Raw genomic sequence first — 18,711 nt, forward strand, 5'->3', positions numbered from 1 at the left:
GCATGTAAGCATTAAAAAATTCTTACAGATATTCACTAACTTACCACTTCTGTTGTTTTTGTCAAGAAAAATTAAACTGTCATTATTTGTGTATTCTTGTGGGGCACTTGCAATAACACCAGTATCATTTTGTCTTTGTCCATTTGCTGGCTTAATTGGTCCATCCTATTAAAAAACAACAACAACAACAAACTTCAGGAAACATTGTGTTTATTCACTCTACCACTCAATCATTCAACCAGTAAGACCTCAAACATTCACTGTGTCTATCAAATCATAGGCAATATCCTGCGAGAAGTTGAATATGTATATACAAGATAGATTCTGCCTTATAGTTGATTGAGGGTAGAAATATATGAAAACAAATAAAAACAGAAAAGCATAATTCACTAGTTCTACAACTGAAGTGAACCAAGTACAGTAAGGGCACAAAAGGGCTAACAGTCAGTTCTACCTGAGAAGTTCAGGAAATGCTGCAAAGATAGGGACTATTTTGAAAGAGAGACAAAGTATAGAGTGAGGACATTAGGGTTCCTATACAGGACAGCATGAGAAAAAAAAGTAAAAAAATAAAAAATAAAAAAAAAAGAGGCATGGCGAATGAGGGCTACCAAAGTAATGATAAAACTGGAACACAGAGTGAATGAGATAAAGAGATAAAATGGGAGAATCAGGCCAAAACACAAAAATATGTATCCTGTGTATCCTGCTACACTGTGAGCTTTCCCCAGGATGTAATAAGGATCCACGCAAAAGCAGATGAGTTAGATCATAATAAAAATATGTTAGAAAGGTCACCTTGGCAGCAATGTACAGTTACACGAACAGAACATGGTGAGGGGGACAAAACTAGACAAGAGTATTTCAAAATTATGGGTCAGAGAGTGAATTACAGTAGTAAGATATAAAAATAGTAAGCTCGTGGAAAATATGGAGCTTGGTGAGTGACTGGACTGGTGATTTGAGGGAGGGCTGAAACCCAAAATTTCTTCCACTTCGACATTTCAGTGCTACTTACTAGGTATTATTTACTAGGATAGAAAAACCAGATGATAGCAGGTCACAAAAAGTCAAAAGGGTCAAAATCAGTAGAATTAAATCATGCAAGCCTATAGAGAACTCTGAAATTTTGAAAATGAAAATAAGTACAAAAAATAAATTATGAGATTCAATTTTGCAATTACATATTTCAACATTTTTTTCAAAAATATAAGATACACTTTTATTAATACATGCAAACATTTATTTCTGGAATATTGTGGTAACATGCACTTCAAATTGAGTCAAAAATTTTAATTTTAAAACATCAATTCAAAATGCTGCCAGAACATCCCTTTTTAAAAATTCTGAAGTTTGAAACTGTAGAAGAGAAATGCTTCTGTGATTACAGAATGATGAGGCATTTTTCAGCACTAGTATAACATAAGAGAGAAATGTAAAGCCCTGTTTTTAAAATTGCATAGCTTTCTTATTCCCCTGTAAACAACATACTAATAATTCTAATCTCCTATTTACACCATATAGAATGGTACCTAAAAATTGGAGAAAGGATCTAGCATAAAAATTTAGGCTAAGATTATCCAAGCTGATGATTTAAGTTTTCAAATACATCTATAATTTTCAAGCAGGAACCAAGGAAATATCATCAAGTACAGGAAGGTTCATGGAAAAATACAGATATATCATAGAGACCTCTGTTCATAGTATATCCCTAACAATACTGATCAGTATTTACTCCAAAATCAGTGTGTCGTAAATATTGCTGTAATAAAGAGTTTAATTTTATACTGTAAAACGATATATTAAATTAGTTAAACATGATCAGCTACCACTACCTGAAAGCTGGAACAGTATTACTATAGAGAGAGAAAAATGGAAAAAGAAACGCTCCACTTGGACAAAGAATTAGTAATTGGAATTCTACAGAGTAATGTATGGCTTGAAAAGATAGATTTGCTAGAACATGAGTTGGGGCTCAAGAAAGTTTAAATTTTTTAATCTAAAATTCTAATCTAAGCTTAGAGTTGAAAGATACTAGAAAATATACTGTGATCATCTTTTCTAGTGATAGCATATTTCTAATTCATTTCCTTCTTATTTATGGCATATGTTTACAATATAACACATCTGAATTTATGCATCGTATACATTAAAAGGAAATACAGGCCGGGCATGGTGGCTCATGCCTGTAATCACAGCACATTGGGAGTCGAAGGCAGGTAGATCACTTGAAGTCAGGAATTTGAAACCAGCCTGGACAGCATGGCGGGTGCATGCCTGTAATCCCAGATACTCAGGAGGTGGAAGCAGGAAAATCACTTAAACTAAGGAGGTGGAGGTGCAGTGAGCCAAGATTGTACCACTCCGCACTCCAGCCTGATTGACGCAGTGAGACTCCGTCTCACACACAAAAAAGGGAAATACAAATATAAGCTATATTTTAGAAATGTAATAGATTTATTAGTTATGTATATTATGTTACTTGTAACCCTTCATTGTATAGAAATCCATTTGTCCATGAATTTATTTACATTCCAAAATATTAGAAGCTTGTTACATGCAAGATGTTATTCTAGGTACTCCGGGATACAAACAAATATTTTTCCTAACCTCCAGTAGCTCATACTAATGCAGGAGTTTTTAAATGATTACTTAAGTAGCTAATACAAAAACTTCTGAAATTTAAAATTTAAGTACATAATACAAGGATTTTGAGTTGATATTTTCACGAACTACAATGCAAAAAAAATGAAATTAAAGTCTTCTATGGTTATTAAGAGTCTCTGCTTCTAGAACTGGCTGTTATATTGGGCAAAATATGTATTCTTCATTTAGATGAAGAGTTTTAAAAGTGTATTCTTAATGAAATGACTTGAAGAACGCAGTGGAATCTCTTTGTAATACAGATTTTGAGAAGAAAATGTACATTTCTAATTTTCCACAATTGTTTTTAATTAGAGAAAAGGTCTTGCTATGTTGGCCAGCCTGGTCTTTAACTCCTGGGCTCAATAAATTCTCCCACCTCAACCTCAACCTCTCTAATAGCTGGGACTGTAGGCATGTGCCACAATACTCAACTAAATTTCCACATTTTTTTTTTTTTTTTTTTTTTTTGAGACAGAGTCTCACTCTGTCACCAGTCTGGGGTGCAGGGCTATGATCTCAGCTCACTGCAACCTCCACCTCCTGGGTTCAAGTGATTCTCCTGCCTCAGCTTCTCGAGTAGCTGGGATTACAGACGTGTACCACCATACCTGGCTAGTTTGTGTATTTTTTGTAGACACAGGGTTTCAACATGTAGGCCAGGCTGGTGTGATCTTGGCTCACCTCCTGGGCTCAAGCTATCCTCCCACCTCAGTCTCCCAAGTAGCTGGGACTACAGGTGTGTATGTCACCAAGTGTGGCTATATTTTGCAGGTCTCAAACTCCTGGTCTCAAGTGATCCGCCTGCCTCAGCCTCCCAAAGTGCTGGGATCACAGGCGTGAGCCACTGCGCCTGGCCAAGTTTCTGTAATTTCTAATATTATTTTAGTCTAACTACTCAATCAAGGATAGAAACAGAGAAAAAGCTTTCTCTTAACAAGTACATGATACCAAATTAGTAAGTGTCCAAGGAAAAAAAGAAATGATATGCTCTCTTCTGTATAGGTTTGACAATGAAAGGCATCCGGGAGATTCCATGATTACTATAATAAGTAATTGGATCCATTAAAGATTTCATTAGCCATAAGTATCATAAAGGTGTGTATGATTTAAAAGCCACAGTAAGAATACTTATCAAAATAAACCTTGATCATGTGTCAAATTTCCTCTATGGTAAGAAAGCTTAACCTAATTTTCCTGCTACATTGTATTTTCCAGGTCATTCTTGTTTTACCCTCACCCTGTTAGTATTTAACGATCATTTGTTATTTACCAAAGTAAAAAAAAAAAAAAAATTAACTCAACTAGTTGTATTTCTAAAAAAGGCTTTCTCTAATGAACTATTCATTACAAACATAAAACAATAAGTAGACCATTGCTAAATTTTAAAAGTAAATATAGAAACCTAGATTCAGAATGAGAAAATTAATTTCATTAGAGCATTTTTACCTTGATATCAGAATCAATGTCTTCATAATTTGATGTAGGCAATAAATAATCAATAGTTTGTTTGCCAGAAAACCTTTGGAGCAAAAATATACATAAAAATTAGTGCATTCATTTCTTTAAAAATAATTTCCAAGATCATATCTGGATGTCTCCTCAAAAAAAAAAACAAACAGGTGAGAGGTCAGCTATCTGTGTATTAAATAATATTTCTTAATACAATTAAAATTTAACCTGTTATAAAAGATTTTAGTTACCTCCTTCCACCTCTCCCAACATATCAAATATAGTCAATGAAGACACCTTCAGTTCCAGAACAAATCATGACAGCCAGAGCTATTGGCAGAGCCTGAGAATAATAGGTCTTCACAAACTGTATGTCCTGGAGGCTGAACTGAAAATCCAATTAACAGCTTACATAATTTTTGTTACCTGAACTGTAACAAATCTGATAACCTTAAAAAAGGTAGAAAGATACAGTGTCTCAGCCAGGCACAGTAGTTCATGCCTGTAATCCCAGCAATTTGAGAGGCTGAGGTGGGTGGATTGCTTGAGACCAGGAGTTGGAGACCAGCCTGGGCAACATGACGAGAACCCAGCCCTGAAAAAAAATAGCCAGGCATGGTGACACACATACCTGTAGTCACAATTACTTGGGAAGCTGTTGTGAGAGGACAGTTTGAACCCAGGAGGTGGAGGCCGCAGTGAGCCAAGATCACACCACTGTACTCCAGCCTGGGCAACAGAGTGAGACTCTGAGGAAGAAAGAAAGAAAAAAGAAAGGGAGGGAAAAGAAGGAAAAAAGGAACAGAAAGGGAGGGGAGGGGAAGAAAGGGAAGGGAGGAAGGAAGGAAGGAAAAATGGAGGGAGGGAAGGAACAAAGAAAGAAAAAAAAAGAAGGAAAGAAAAAAGAAAAAACTGTCTTTTCTCCATTATCTATCTCTGGTTCAAAGATTAATCTGTGTCACTTGAAAGTGGCAGTCTCGGTTCTTCGGTGTGAAAATCAATTCAGAAGGCCTTATTGCTTCCCTTTACCCTGAAACAGTACAAGGAATCTAAAAGCTAAATATACAAAAGTCAAAGGACAAATGTATGTTGTTATTAAAAATACTATTCCCAGAAGGATTAAAACAGTAAAAATTATAAAATCCAATTACTTTCCCTGTGTAAGTCCTGCCCTATTCAGGTTCACATAAACTAGCAAGCCCTTTAAAAACTTTCAGAGGCTCTCAGATAACCGAGGAGAGAGATTGCTGGAAAAACACAGTCCTGGTAGTTGTACCTCTGTTTCCCTAAGGACTATCTATCTTCCTTCCTATGGGCTCCCACCTGTAGATTCCTCTTCTGCAAGGCTCTGTGGCAACCTCCACCTTTAAATATTCAGCCAGTGGAAGTACAAACTCCTAAAGGGGTGGGTTCCAATGACCAAAACCAGGAGTTCTCTATTTCCTGGAAAACAAGCTAAAGGGAATCTGTCATCTGCCCCAGCATAGATGCGTTAACAACGACTCAACTGAAGCTCCATGACTTATTTGCCAGCCAATCCCACCCCTGCCCTAGCCTACATGGGCATGGGAAGGATGTCAGTGGATTAGAAAAAGAGGCAGGTGAGAGGACACCTGTCCCGGGCCACAGATCTATGTAGTTCAGCAACCTCCAGGCCCCTGGTACTGGACGGGCTCTGAGACACCCTCCGCAAGTTGTGGTGAAACCTTGAAGTGTGTCACTTGCTCCAATTTAACAAACAAAACGGCAGCAACTTGTCCAGGACTCCTTGAACCTATTTTAATATGCCTTTCTAGATAACTCCCAATGTCCTGTATGCTTCATTCCTGTAACTTATCTTTATCAAATTTGTCATAAACCCTAATATTCTGATCTCTTTTCTATAACCCTTATTCCTACCTAACTCAGTGTTGTTTCTCTTCAAACTAGGCCTTTCTCTGCTAATTTCATACTTATCCTCTACCATTACGTTCACCAGTTAATTCCATCTTTTCTTCTTCCACTGTTTTCCCTATTCCCACTTTCCCTTTCCATTATTAAAAAAACCTACCAACAGGATGATAAAAAAAAGGAAGAACACTGAGCTTTCAAAGGAGTTCAAGAGTTCCACTCTCATTTCTGCCACTTCCTATAAACAAATAAGTAACTTTAACCTCTTTCAGTTTCAGGTTCTCCATCTGAGCAACCAATTGACCAGGGTGTTAAACACAGATTGAAGTACTAGAGGATATTTCAATTTCTCACTAAGATTCCTTAAAATCCTGAAATTCTATGTGCTTTTGATTCTGTCTCTAGAGAAAGGGGGAATACTTAGCTGGAAGAAATGGAAAAAAAATAACAGAAAAAAAAAACACCAAGAAAAGCAGAGAGGAAGGTTAAAACTCAAGAAAAGATTATAGAAAAATCAGATTTTGAGGAAAAAGTTTCATGGAACTAGGCAGGGCAAACTAAAGAGAAAACTAAACTGGGAAGTCAGTAAGTAGAGAAATCAATTAGAAACAGCCTCTAACTAGATGTGAAATATACTTATCATAACATGGTCTATATGTAGATACCCTTCACTTACAAGAAAATAATTCCTCTTCAGGACTTGCCTGGTCTTGCTTATGTAAAACCCATGGTCCTGTGGCTATAGCTAAATGAGACCTGCCCTGAAACCTTTGAGGGTAAAAATGAGGCACTGGTTACCACCGAAATTGTTCAGTATATTAGGACAAACTCTTGAATTAAACAGGCTTCTAAGGAAAAGTGTGTAAGCCAGAGTTAATATATAACTAGATCTGACTTTCTGAATTCATCTAATTTGTACCTGTACCTTGATCCCAGGGCTGCACGGTATCTATCAGTCTATGCTGAGGGACAGAGAAGGAGCTTGGGAGTCCAGCAAGCTGATGGTCAAATCATAGGTCAGCTGCTTGTTAATTATCGGATCATGGCCAGTTAACTTCTCTGAACCACAGTTGCTTAATTAGTAAAAAGTTGGTTATAATAGCCTGGATAGTTTGCAAAGCTGTTATGATGACTGTATGAGTTAAGCATATAATATGGTTTCTAGCCCAGAGTACAACACTCAACAGATGTTAGTTTCTTTTCTCTGTATTACCTTAGTTAACATATAATTTTTAAAAATCTGTGAATCCTACCTGACAGCAGAGTCTTCAGAACGCCCATCCACTATTTTTAAAAAAAAGTAAAATGCATTTTAATCAACAATAGAAAAACGTAGAATATTGAAAGCCTAAAAGGGCCTGGCGGTACCTGCTTGTAATCTCAGCTACTCAGGAGGCTGAGGCTGAGGCTGAAAGATTGCTTGAGGAGCCCAGGAGTTGGAGACCAAAGTGGATAATATAACAAGACTCTGCCATCTTCATTTTTAAAAGTTATGCACACTTTGATGAATGCTTTAGACCTTGTTTTTTAATGTTTTTTAAAGCATAAGATTAATGCTTTCTTACCAAGTATTCTTTTTCAGATTATACCTGGAGACTATACTAAAATTAATATTAATTACATTATTGACAGCCAATTAATAATTTAAGAATTCTTACTTTCCCTTCTTTGCATCTATCAAATTCAATAGAGAATGGGATTTATAAAAATGTGATACCTACAAGTGAACTGCTGTGTTCAATAATCATAATCCTAACTGAACTCTGTCAAATTGACTGGTATTATTAGCAAAATCTGTATTGTAAGCAAACAGTATCAAACTCAAATAGCAAAAAAATTCACAATAACACAAAGATTAACTCAGAATCAAGCAGAAATTCTGAAATAGAAAAATGCAACTGGCATACTATAGAATGCATCAGAGTCTTTTAGTAAAATAATAAATCAAGCAGAAGAAAAAAATTGTGAGCTTGAAGATGGGCTATTTGAGAATATACACAGGACACAAAAGTATCAGGATATTTATCATACTAATATGCTTCCCAAGCTCCAAAAAGAGAAACAGTTATCCTAAGCTAATCACAGTAACTCCATTTGCTTTCCCAGTGCCTGGTTAGGAAAGAACATGTGATGTTACTCAGCCCATAAAATGTTGCAGGAAGTCCACTGCATAATTCTGAGATTTCTCTCTATTTCAAAAAAACGTGAAGAAAATCAGCCCTTCTAGCCTTTGGATATTGTATTGTGAGAACACGATTTTTGGAGCTGTTGCTAATTAGCCAGTCTCGAAAGGGGACATGAACAATACACGGACAACAGCATAGCTGAAAGAGGGACAAGTGGGATCTGATGATATCACCAAACCACCAAAACAACTCTAGTCCCTACTGTTTTAGCCACTTTTATTTATCTCATCTAGTATTTGCAGCCCAAAGCATTCTACCTGGTAAATTTCTCATGGTCTACAGGATAAGATCTACTCACCTCTATAGTATAAAAAAGGCAGTCATAAATTTGCCTTAGCTAGGTATTCACTTTATTCCCAACACTCACATCTCACACTTTTCACATTAGCAAAAGGGAAGTGCTCGTAAACCCTGCAAAGTTTACTTAAGCATATTACCTTTTACACTTGCTGCTCCTTCTGCCACAACGTCATTAGATGTTCCTTCTGCCAAACACACAATCTTGTAAGATGTTCCTTCTGCCAAAAGTGCAATCTCATTAGATGTTAGTTCTGCCATACAGTCTTGTTAGATATTCCTTCTTTAAACACCATTCTCTGCTTCCTGACCTATAAAAGTTCAACTAGCCCTGCCTTCTTACCTTAAGTCCTACCCACTTAAAGCTCTCATTTCTCACCACGTAAAGTGTCTGGCACATATTGAATAATAAATATGTAATAAAGGACAATTATAAGCTTCCAGAGGGCATCTTAGCACACAGTAAGCACTTAATAAAGTAGCAAGTTATTACTTAATTACTTGATAACATTATTAGATGATAATAAGAGGCTCCTGCATGTAGTTTTTGTTTCTGTTTTGAAACAGAGTCTTGCTGGGTCACCCAGGCTGGAAAGCAGTGGCATAATCTCAGCTGATGGCAACCTCTGCCTCCCAGATTCAAACGATTCTTGTGCCTCAGCCTCCCAAGTAGCTGGGATTACAGGCATGGACCACCATGCCCGGCTAATTTTTGTATTTTCAGTAGAGACGGCATTTCACCATGTTGGCCAGGCTGGTCTCAAACTCCTGGCCTCAAGTGATCCACCTGCATCAGCCTCCCAAAGTGCTGGAATTACAGGTGTGAGCCACCATGCCTGGCCCTGACTGTATTTTTAAATGTTTGTATTCTGTGACATTAGAAAAATGCTTAACATCTGAAAGACACTTGACAGTTATTTCTTAAGTGGACAGCTCAATAAATGAATAAAAACACTGTTTTTTGGGAAATTCTGTTGAAAAACACAAATGAAATAGAGACAGCTCTATTCCATTATGAGCACCTTAAACACCAAAACTATGTCTACCCCGTCTTTGTCTTCTGCAACATGCAAAATCTAACTTACAGAAGTACCTTGATAAATATGCAAGAAATTAAAGGTATACTGACACTGTTCAGATTGTATAGTGTATTAGGTGTTACATGCAGATAGCAAAGTAGCATTTTTGTTATTGTGAAACATTTTTGTACTTTTGTTATAATTTGTTGAGCCTATAGTTGGGCAATTTGAATACTGATTATGATAATCTTTTGGCTAATGATATCAGTATCTTGTTCAAACAAAATTACTTTTACCATGACAACTGACCAGCAGGTAGAAGAACACATCTTGTTCTAAGAAAGTTAATATATGGCATTCAATTTTAAATTAGGAGTAATGAAGTCAATAATGGTGTGACCTTGTTGCTGGAAGAATATGTAACATGGCCTATGCTTCTTAACGAGGAATTGCTTTTCTGACTTCTGGACTCAGCAGGTATCTTTGAAAAATAATTTCCTATTGGTATTGGTGCACACTGGCTAAGTCTTGCAGTTCTTATTACCATTTGCTTATGGTAACAAAAAGGCATTGTTGGGTTTTCAATTTTAAAGACAGTTACTTTTTTAGTGACAGAAAACACTGTTTTCCACAGTTTCAATAGCTTCTCTATCTAGTGAAGCTAGATATTAGATTGTGAACAGGTTTGAGTCAGGGGTGAATGGTGACTTGTGGCTGAATAAAAACCCAGTGTGTTGGAGAATGTTTGTAATTTGAACTGCAGGGGTCTACTTATACACAGATGTTCTTCCACTTCTGGCACCTCAGACAGCAAGACCAATACTGCTCTTTCTCCTTTTCCTCAGCTTGACCAACTTGAAAACTATGAGAATAAGGACTTATCATGATCCACTTCCACTTAATGAATAGGACACATTTTCTTCCATATGATTATCTTAATAACAGTTTATCTTCTCTAGTTTACTTTATCTTAAGAATACAGTATATAATATATATAGCATACCGAATATGTCTTAACTAACTATGTTATCAGTAAGGTTTCTGGGCAACAGTAGACTATTAGTAGCTAAGTTTTGGGGAAAATAAAAAATCATTCACAAATTTTCAACTTCACAAGGGATTGGCAACCCTAAATCCCACACTGTTCAAGGACCAACTATAATATTCATTTACTAAATGCAAACCACTTATTTTACAAATTAAATCGAATATTTAATTTTATAACAACTTCAATTTATAATATGACTATAAAGAAAATACACAACATCCTAAAAGTATTTTTTTCTTATTTATACAGAGATATTATACAGAATTTTAGGAACCATAATTAAATAATTTTTTTCAGACAATACTGTTTGCCATTATAAATTACCTACAATGAAGTTCTTAAATATTTCTGAAATCTACTGAGGAAAAAATTAAGAATGTGCAATTTACAAAGGAATTTCTCAAACTTCTCTTACTTTTTTATCTGTGGTACAACCACCAAGAGTAATTCACTATCAGAAGTCTTACCTAGATCGCTATTTTGAGAAGTGTTTCTTGGTATATTTTTTTCTTTGTAGTCAGAAAGTTGTTGGCAAATTCTAAGTATAAAAAATAAATAAAATTATTATTAATATTTTAATACCAATATAAAATATTTACCACATATATTAAATTCTTCTAAAAAGTGAGGATTTTGTTGCCTTATTTCGGTAGGCGATTACAGAGACTGAATGAGATTAACATTTTTTAAATTTGAAGCAATAAAATAATCTGTTCTTAAGCTTTATTGCTGAAACTATCTTGGAATTCCAAATAAAACCCAATGTGTGTTTTTTCATAGGTTCTAATATTCTAATATTAGAATATTCTAATATTAATCCTAATTAATACAATATTAGGTTCTAATATTGTAAACTTCAGAAAATGTTTTTAAGTCCTAATTTTACAAAAAAATAAGAGTCCTAATTTTGCTTATTAGTTGTCTTATTCTTTGTGGCTTGTAATTCAGGGATTCTCAATATCACCCTCTGCATAAGAGAGAATTGAGACTTTTTACCACCTGAGAAAAGACATTATAAGGATAAAAAGGAGCTGCAGGGTACAGATCTGGTAGCAAAGAAAAGAAACTCTGAATGTCAAAACCTGGCTTACACTACTATTCCTTCTCTACAGACTCAAACTCTGAACAAGCAGACCTTTATTACAGTGATGCTTAATCTCCACATTCATTTCCAACTGACATGGAAGACAAAATGTATTTGTAAAGGAGATGTATGTCGACATTTTCTTATTTCTGAGGGACATACTCACAATACATTTCCACACAACATCTCAAGTGTTACTCAGCTTCGTTCTCATCTTATAGATCACCTTACATGAATATTTTTGTAGTGTAAATCACAAAGACTCACACTGTCTCCTCAGGGTTAGCCAGCAAATAGTCAAATGATCTCCCAGTGACTGTGCAAGATATGTAGCACTTTCAAAATTTATGTGTCATCTTTATGCAGGGGCCATGCAAATTTTCTCTGTATTGTTCCAATTTTAGGATATGTGCTGCCAAAGGAAGCACAAAGCCCTATTTTTGTATATGGATAGTGATGAGTCACAGATGAGCCTTGACTCTGATAAATCCAACTAACCTACTGAGATTCCAAGAATTCTACTGAATGGATTCCTAAGAGGTAAAATTTGAAAATATTTTTAAAACTTCAGGTAGAGATGCAAGCAGTTTGGGAGATTTTCAATACTGTGGAAAACAACTGTCTTGAGGGGCCCACTGCTCTGCATAAGGGTGATATGAGACTTTTTACCACCCAAGAAAAGACATTATAAGGATAAAAAGGAGCTTCAAGATACAGATCTGGTAGCAAAGAAAAGAAACTCTGATCTCTTTCTACAACATGATTTGAACCTCTCTGACAGTTTAGAACAACCCTAACTAATATTCACACTAAAGAAAAGGTCAACAAGGGCTTCAAAGGATAACATACCATGAAGGTCTTAGCTATGTCTAGGCTAAGATGTGGGCTCCACATAGGTTTTACATGTCGGGGGAAGGGTCATGTGCTGTTTGTGGTTAAAGCTAGAAGGTCCAGCTGCCAGAACAGGGTGCTGGTGCTTTGGGAACAATGGTGTAGGAACAATGGGAACACATAAGCTTAGGTATGTGAACTAAAACAGCTGTAACTTTGAAGTCTATGCATGTATCACCATGAGGACTGAGGGTTCTGAATCCAGTAAAGGCATCCTGGTGGCAAAGGTCAATCATTAATAGACTGCAAGACCAGTTTCAATGGCATCAATGCAGCAACAGGATCGACAAAAAGAACAGACTGACTAGAATGTCCTTTTTCTCTCCTCCTTCTGACTTGTAAAAAGATTTTCTACCTTGTAATTAGGGAACCCCTTCGGTTCTGGAAAAAATCAAAGAGGAGGATATAGGAGATAGCCCACAGAAGACAGTACAAGACTTTCTGCTAAACTGTCCATTTCAAGACCCAAATAACTAATTAGAAAAATAAAAAATGTTACACTATTTGTATCCCTTGTACAAGGGTTACTCTTGGAATAAAATGGACAACATTGAGATTCCTAAAGATAAAGGTTAAAAGTCCTGAGATAAAGAATCCTGCATCAATTGCCACTTCTATGTAGTCTAGCCTTTTGCTTGATTTCTGGCTGATGAAGTAGACTAAATCACTGCCTCTCCTGAACTGAACTAAGAAATATCATACAAGATTTGATAGTTATAAGTATTTTAAACCTTAACATTTTGTGTTAATAGCCTTTTAATGTAAACACTTACTTAATATAATGCCTAGAAACAGCATAGTCTTCTGCTGTTCGTCCATATATATCTTGAGAAAAGACATCAATATTTAGCTGAAGAAGAATGCTGACCATAATTTCTGATCCACAACATACAGCAAGTATGAGGGCTGTTCTAAAATAACAGAGGTAAACTTCACTCTTAGGGACTCTAAATTTTAAAAGCTAATTTGGTATGCCTCACCAATTTAATATCTTACCTGTCCCTGTAGAATTAAACATTTACATGTGTTAACATACATAAGCATAAGAGGTGCAGAAGCCTTTGTCTTTGTAAATTACCACCAAGGCTAAAACGAAGGGACAAAGAGAAAGCCTCTTGTCCCAGTCAACTATTACATAATAGAAGTTGCTAAATAAAGTCCTTTGATGGGCAAGAAACCATGCTGTGGTCACTTATCTAAAGTAGGCAAAGTTTTAAGTAAAGATTTCTCCACTGCTTTCCTGGACTTACATGTTGTAATTAAAAATAAACTAAGGGACCTATCAGTAAGAGCTGTTTGGAAGGTGAAAGCAGTAACATTAATAATTATGGTAATAATAGTAGTCATAGGATTTTCAGTTAATGATGATGGTAACCTAGCATGTGCTAGGAACCACATTACATGCTATATATATAATCTTTCTTTCTTACACACAGCCACCCATGAAGGATATATTATCCTCCTTTATTATCCTCTTCATACAGGACAACATATTTGGTGATAAGTAATGTTTCCAAGGTGATATGGCTTGGCTGTGTCCCCACCCAAATCTCACCTTGAATTGTAGTAATCCCCACATGTCAAGGGCAGGACCAGGTGGAGATAATTAAATCATGGGGGCACTTTCCCCTATACTTGTCTCATGGTAGACAGTAAGTCTCATGAGATCTGATGGTTTTATAAATGGAAGCTCCCCTGCACAAGCTCTCTTGCCTGCTGCCATGTAAGACTTTGCTCCTCATTCACCTTCCACCATGATTGTGAGGCCTCCCTAGCCGTGCAGAATGGTGAGTGAATTAAACCTCTTTCCTTTATAAATTACACAGTCTCAGGTATGTCTTTATTAGCAGCATGCAAACAGCAACGTCACACACCTAGCAAGTGGGAAAGCTAGGAATTAAACCCAGTCTTGTAAGAATCTAAAGCTTAGCTCTATTCTCTTTATCACCCACCTACAATTTTCCTTCATTAAAGGAAAAGTGTATCCACTTAAAACTATCTTCACTCCCTCTGCCCACACAAACTAAAAATAAAAACATCAAAATACACTAGAGATAAAAAAGAAAAAAAAAAGATGAACCCACAGTATCTGGTAATAGCAATTAACCATCATGTAGAAATAACTTGTCATCAATATTCTTCAAAGAATGCAACTTAGCGCAGAGTCCTCTAAAAGGCAAAATGATTTTCCCCTCCTATTTATGTTTAATAGAGAATATTTAATGGAAAAGAATATAAGAAGAAGTTAAAAGCCACTATAAAAGCGTTATGAATCCGTTCAATACTGAGTCAGAAAGTAAAAGTTCGCACTTCAGAAAACTAACAAAACTAATATGAAATCCCTTTAGCTAATATAAGTTCATATGACAAAAACATCACATCACAAATAATAAACATCAGTCAACATAATAAGAGAAGATGAGTCCTATATATGCCCTTCTTCACACTCCCCAGTCCAAATAATTGTCTATTTAACCGATAATTTGTGTTGGTATTTTTTACTATATCCCAATAAGTTAATCTTCTTATTAATTTATTATTTCTGACTTGAGTGACTGTTACTACTCTAGAGCAATACAAGTTTAAAAACAACAACAACAACTAGTTGAGGACTAAGCTCTGATTTTTTTTTTTTCTTTCCCAAATTCCTATCTAAGGGGTCTGGTGAGTCATGCCTTACAAACCATAAATTCTCATCAGATGGGCTTTATTGAACCCTATATATCAGGACTTACTTTCCAACCTGACTCTGGCATAACACTATGAGACAAGGGAAAAAATCAAAATATTTTATTCCCAAAAACATTTCTTTGCCATAGCTTGAAACGGCCCTGCAAAGCTGTCCTTTGTGGGGGAAAATTTGCATCTGTAAAGAATCTCTATTAACACAGCAAGATCTTTTTCTTCCAGGCCCTCCCAACACTAAAGAGATTAACTAATAGTCTACCATCTTTTAAAGATCTGGGCCGGGTGCAGTGTGGCTCACGCCTGTAATTCCAGCACTTTGGGAGGCTGAGATGGGAGGATCATGAGATCAGAAGATCGAGACCATCCTGACTAACACAGTGAAACCCCGCCTCTCCTAAAAATACAAAAAAATTAGCCGGGCGTGGTGGTGGGCGCCTGTAGTCCCAGCTACTTGGGAGGCTGAGGCAGGAGAAGGGCGTGAACCCAGGAGGCAGAGCTTGCAGTGAGCCCAGATCGTGCCACTGCACTCCAGACTGGGCGACAGAGTGAGATTCTGTCTCAAAAAATAAAAATAAAAATAAAAGATCTGAATAGGAAACATTTGTCATCTATTGTCTCTAAGGGCAACCAATATAAGATATCAAAAGAACCTTGGTCTCTACAATCTTTTATCTTAACCTGAACATTTCCCAGGTCTTTAGACAAACTCAACCAATTAACCAACTGTCAACCAGAAAATGTTTAAATTTACCTATACCCTGGAACCCCCTGCCCTTTGAATTGTTCTGCCTTTCTGGATCAAACCAATGTATTTCTTAAACATATTTGATTGATGGCTCATGCCTCCCTAAAATGTATAAAACCAAGCTGTGCTTCCATCACCTTGGGCCCATGTTCTCAGGACCTCCTAAGGGCTATGTCATGGTCACTCACATGTGGCTCAGAATAAATTTCTTCAAATAGTTTACAGTTTGACTCTCTTTGTCAACACAGTGTACCTTTTAAAGTTGTCAACAGCATTTAAATTTGCTTTCTTCTTCACTAAAAATTCTACCATTTGCTGTTTTTGTTCAAGTACGGCAAGTAAAAATGGTGTAAGTCCACCCTGTGAAAAAGCAAAAACAAAAAAGATACTTGTACATTCATGTTTATATCAGCACAATTCACAATTGTAAAAATACGAAACCAGCCCACATGTCCATTAATCAACAAGCAAATATATACACATACACCACTGATTGCTACTCAGTCATAAGAAGGAATGAAATAAAGGCATTCATGCTGGATGGAATTTGAGAGCATTATTCTAACTGAAGTAACTCAGGAATGGTAAACCAAACATTACATGTTCTCACTCACAAGTAGGAGCTAAGCTATGATGGCTGCACTAAAATCGCAGAAATCACCACTAAAGAACTTATTCATGTACAAAAATAAATAAGTAAAATAAAAATATCAATATTTAAAGTAAAATCTTAATTATTTCTAAATATTTTTATTCAGGTTTTGCTTCCAAATATGTAAAGCTGACCCTCAACATAGGTCAATGTTAAAAGAAATGCCCATCAATCAATGAGTGGATAAAGAAACTGTGATATATATATATATATACAATGGAATACTACTCAGCCATAAAAGGAATGAATTAATGGCATTTGCCACAACCTGGATGGGATTGCAGACTATTTTCTTAGTGAAGTAACTCAGAACTGGAAAATCATACATCTTATGTTCTCAGTCATAATGGGAGCTAAGCTATGAGAATGCAGAGGCATAAGAATGACACAATGGACTTTGGAGACTCAGCGGGGAAGGCTGGGAAGGGAGTGAGGGATAAAAGACCACAAATTGGGTTCAGTATATACTGCTCGGGAGATGGGTGCACCAAAATCTCACACATCACCACTACTAAGAACTTACTCATGTAACCAAATACCACCTGTTCCCCGAAAATCCATGGAAATTAAAAGTTTAAAAATAAATAAATGCATTTCAAATATTTTGAAAACAAAACTAGTTGATCTATACCTTGTTTTCTGATTCAATATTTGCACCATAAGAAAGTAATATTTTTGTCATTGATTTATCCTCATTATAGATGGCATAATGTAGAGTAGTGTTGCCATAGACATCTGGGATATTTGGATCAGCGCCATGTTCTAGCAAAATATTTGCACATTCCTCTTCCTGACATTGGACAGCCTGTCAGTATTAGACCAAGAAATATATCGTAAATTCTAGGAAGTGAAAACAAACATTCCACAGGTTTGACCAACTAGTTATACTCATATGAGATAAATACATTTTTATTCTATATAATGAATTCAAATCCATCTCATGCTGAAATAGTTGGCTAGTATATACCTTTATGAGAGCTGTCCTCTTTTCCCCGTCCAAGACGTGAAGTTGACAGTTTCTGTGCAGCAGGAGTTTTACCACTTCTGGATGGCCATTGGCACAGGCCAAATGTAGAGCCGTCCTGAGAGTGGGAAGACTTTTTAGTCATAGTGCATTATCTAAAAACATACAATGATTCATTGTAAACACTGAATAGCTTGCTATTCCTCTGCCTTCAAAACAAATATTTAATTTTCTTGTGAAAAAAGCACAGTATTTATTAGCTTTTACTACTCACTACATTAATAAAAGAGCAGCCAATTTGAACAGAAAGATTGTGGCCCTCAGATTCCATTCAACTTGGGCTGCAGTCCTACTTTAAATTAAACTCTGTTACTTCCTAGCTATCGCTTAGCTATTTTGTGCCTGAATTTCCTCATCAATAAAATGAGAATGAAAATAGTAGCGCTCTCATTGAAAACCACTATGATGCCTAAACGAGACTTTATGCAAAGCATTAGAACAGTTCCCAGCACAAGTAACAGCTCAATGATTATTAGATATTATAATTTTTGCTATTACTAAGGGAGGAGACCACCCCTCATATTGTCCTATGCCCAATTTCTGCCTCCAAAGAAAGAAGAAGTAAAAACTACAAAGGCAGAAATGAAATCCACAGGCAGACAGCCCAGCGCTGCACCCTGGGCCTAGTAGTTAAAGATCAACCCCTGACCTAACCAGTTATATTATCTATAAATTCCACACATTATATGGAGAAGCACTGTAAAAATCCCTGTCCTGTTCTCTTCTGATCTGATTACCGGTACATGCAGCCCCCAGTCATGTACCCTCTGCTTGCTCAATCGATCACGACCCTCTCTCGTGGACCCTCTTAGAGTTGTGAGCCCTTAAAAGGGACAGGAATTGCTCACTCAGGGAGCTCGGCTCTTGGGACAGGAGTCTTACCAATGCTCCCAGCCGAATAAACCCCCTCCTTCTTTAACTCAGTGTCTGAGGAGTTTTGTCTGCGACTCATCCTGCTACATTACTACTACTTAACAAAGACAGTTTAATTAAGTAAAATAATACAATTATACCTACATTTTGAGGTATGTTTTAAAGATTAGAGCTGACGCTGTATGTCAATAATTCTAACATGCTCATTTTCTATTTTAA

The 18,711-nt window shown here is 36.3% G+C and overlaps 1 long non-coding RNA gene and 1 other non-coding gene across 4 annotated transcripts in view; both read right to left on the minus strand.

Annotated features, from left to right (window-relative positions):
• LOC100429371 (putative ankyrin repeat domain-containing protein 26-like protein) overlaps window positions 1-18,711 on the minus strand; it is a 92,283-nt gene that overhangs the window by 33,017 nt on the left and 40,555 nt on the right. For 2 of the 3 annotated variants that reach the window (XR_013407732.1, XR_013407730.1), the window contains exons 2-9: window positions 17,563-17,677; window positions 17,227-17,400; window positions 16,197-16,303; window positions 11,003-11,073; window positions 8,609-8,689; window positions 7,239-7,269; window positions 4,093-4,165; window positions 45-165 (exon numbers count right to left, since the gene is read on the minus strand). This is a non-coding gene — a long non-coding RNA (putative ankyrin repeat domain-containing protein 26-like protein). Of the gene's footprint in view, window positions 1-44; window positions 166-4,092; window positions 4,166-7,238; window positions 7,270-8,608; window positions 8,690-11,002; window positions 11,074-16,196; window positions 16,304-17,226; window positions 17,401-17,562; window positions 17,892-18,711 lie in introns of those variants that run through there. The other variant, XR_013407731.1, reaches the window with a different exon arrangement.
• Window positions 11,941-12,047, minus strand: LOC114673658 (U6 spliceosomal RNA). Its single transcript, XR_003724421.2, has one exon. It is a non-coding gene; the product is annotated as a U6 spliceosomal RNA (small nuclear RNA).

The sequence above is a fragment of the Macaca mulatta genome, chromosome 17 (assembly GCF_049350105.2).
Source record: "Macaca mulatta isolate MMU2019108-1 chromosome 17, T2T-MMU8v2.0, whole genome shotgun sequence".
NCBI lineage: Eukaryota > Metazoa > Chordata > Mammalia > Primates > Cercopithecidae > Macaca > Macaca mulatta.